At 32.1% G+C, this 2886-nt stretch overlaps 1 long non-coding RNA gene across 8 annotated transcripts in view; it reads left to right on the top strand.

Moving 5' to 3' along the window:
• The window catches only part of LOC141375764 (uncharacterized), a 34361-nt gene that overhangs the window by 21467 nt on the left and 10008 nt on the right, over positions 1-2886 (top strand). The window lies entirely within an intron of this gene.

The following is a 2886-nucleotide window of genomic DNA, read 5'->3' as shown; positions in this document are numbered from 1 at the left end:
GGCATTAGTACGGAGACTCGGAAGGGACGTGATGGTGAAGAAAAAAATTGGGTGGAAGAAAAAAAAACTGAGTGGGAGAAAAAAAAAGGATGGTAGAAAAAAAACAGTGATAGGAATATATATATATATATATATATTTAAGTTTTTGTTCCCTCACAAAGATGTTTTGCGTTATCCACACTTCCTGTTCACTTCATACCTGTCAACCCTCCTGTATTTTACCATTCTATCCCTCTATCATACTATTGTTAAGTATTTTCCCATATTTCTCATATATTTTTATTTTTGAAAGCATTCTGAAACAAATATAAAAATGTCTGCATTTACTTTCTTTCCATTAAAAGCTGTGGGTTGATCATCGCCCTTCATATGCAACCTCTGAATCAGGGAATGATAAACTGATCCCAGATCAACTTCTGTACATGCCATTTAAAGAGGAGCTAAAGTGCAGGATTCAGATCTGTGTTTAAACAGACAAATATACTTAACAATATGTAAACATGTTCGTCCTGTGTGTTTTATTTTAAACACAACTCATTTTCTCTTAAATGAGCACAAACAGTTACTTAAGTAATGGAATACTTTCATTATAGATCTGTGCATTCTTAAATTGACACCTCTGATATGAAATAAAAGAAAATGAGAGATTCATTTGCTGCTCATCACTTGTTTGATAACAGAGGTGTCGCTTTAAATGGTGTGTATAGAAGCTGATCTGGGATCAGTTTATCATACCTAGCACATCCGTATACATGCATTCGCTAATTCACAGGTTGCATATGAAGAGCGATGATCGACCCACAGCTTTAATGGAAAGAAAGAGAAATATGGGAGAATCATAGCAAAAACGGAAGGCTTGGGAGAATCCTGGTAAAACAGGAGGGTTGACATGTATGAAGTGAACAGGAAGTGTTTGTGGAAAAACAGTTTTGCGAGAACGCAAAACATCTGCGAGGGAACGCAAAAACTTCCAAAAGAGGATTTTTAAATAAAAATATAGTCAAGGTAAAATGTTCAAAAACTAGGTCTGAGTCACTCCTTTTCTTCCGCCGTCTCATTAACACACCTTTATTAAATTACAATAATTAACAAATTGCACAAACAAACAGTAATATTTAAGAGTAAACTAATGAGCTATTTAAAAGTACACTTTAAAGAAAACCACATTTATAAGAGAGACTGTGCCTTAAAGCATATACTGCTCTGTCACACTGCTTTTATTTATTATTTTAGGTTTGTTTATGAATGAATTATTTAAGTTAAATATTTCATGTATGTGGTTTAATATTTAATTGGTCATTAAATCAAATGAAGAAGCTAGCTACTTTATTTTTTGACACTTCAACCGATCAATAAACAAAGAAATGAACAACCACAGATTATTTTATTCTCTCTGTAAAGTATTTAGATACTTAGACTATACTAAATAATTAGACTATTCTATATAGTTTTTAACATTGTTTGGGCTCAGTTGGGATTATTTGTTAATGAACTGCCACTCATCTTTCCATTAAACATTTTGATATTAAAATTATGTTTTAACTTTATGTCTCCAAGATTGCATTGTAATTTTCTAAGTTAAACTAAACTAGTTAAACTAGACAATTAAAATATGCTGTAAAAAAGTTTAGGTTGATAACTATTTTATTTTGGCTGGAAATGATTTACTGCTGGTTTTATCTGACCAGAGAACAACACAATGTTGGAATTGACGTAGTAGCATTGTGTAAAGTGCGATATGAGACAGCATATTTAATCCTTGCACTATTTTAAGTGAATGCATATGTATTCCACCGACTCCAAAATTAGGAGTTAAGAGTCTCATCCAAAAAACCCAGAACCGAACATCCCTAATCGACGCCCCATTGATGTTTCTTTGAACATCAGGTGCCATTATTAACTGTTTATCAAGTTAAATTTCAAACTGAACCTATAACTGTTTTTGATTAATTCAAAGTATAGCCCAGACTATTTTTTTCCTTTTCAAAAGCAGAAGCAGTATAGCCTAAACAGGACAGTTTTACAAATGTACAGATAAGCATTTTTATAACTGAACATCACAAAAGGCCTACAAGAATTTTCAGTCCATTTTTATATACAGGCCTATTATAATTTTAAAGAAAACTGCTAGGTGGGCTATATTATTTTAAATCTAGCCTATATTATTTTTATTAATTTCCTCTGTATCTGTCACTTGCGATTCAATGCACATGTGCTGAGCGAGACGAGAAATAAGGCAATATTGACCATTTTTTATAGGCCACTATAGTATATAATAGTTTGTTTTTACATATAGTATTGCATTAATTTGCATTGACGTTTTGTAGTTTGTAGAGGCCTAAAATGAATGCCTCGATTTGGAGTTATTTAAAACATAATCCTGCGTTTTTAACATTCTTTAAACCAATGTTTTTTATTATTATTATTTAATGTGAATAACTTTTAATTAAAAATTGTAATGTATTTATTACACCACCTTATTGGGAAAAAAAAACGATCAATTACAGTGCTTCCCGCAGGTTTGAAATATAGGACTTGCAGCATTGAAACACCATTTACCCACATCACATAGTTAACTATGCGACAGACAAAACTTAATTGCATTTTTAATAATAATTGTATTTATTATGACACTTTTTCTTTTAATGGGTTAAAGTAAAAAAAAAAAAAAAGAATGTTACAAAAGAAAGAAATGCTTTATGCTATTTAGGAGCAATGTGCAGCCACTGACAGGTAAAATTCGCTTTTCTCTCACAAGTTAAAAAAGCAAATTAGGCTTGCCACGATAGACGGTGTTGACGGTGATACCGGTTTTAAGACGCAACACCGGTGACATCACGTTTTTACCGTGACACCGTCCTCACATTTGTTTTTTCTAAGTATTCG

The sequence above is a fragment of the Danio rerio genome, chromosome 8 (genome assembly GCF_052040795.2).
Source record: "Danio rerio strain M-AB ecotype USA chromosome 8, GRCz13ab, whole genome shotgun sequence".
Taxonomy (NCBI): Eukaryota; Metazoa; Chordata; class Actinopteri; order Cypriniformes; family Danionidae; genus Danio; species Danio rerio.
The sequence above is the reverse complement of the archived record's forward strand: the minus strand, read 5'-3'. Positions and strand labels throughout refer to the sequence as shown.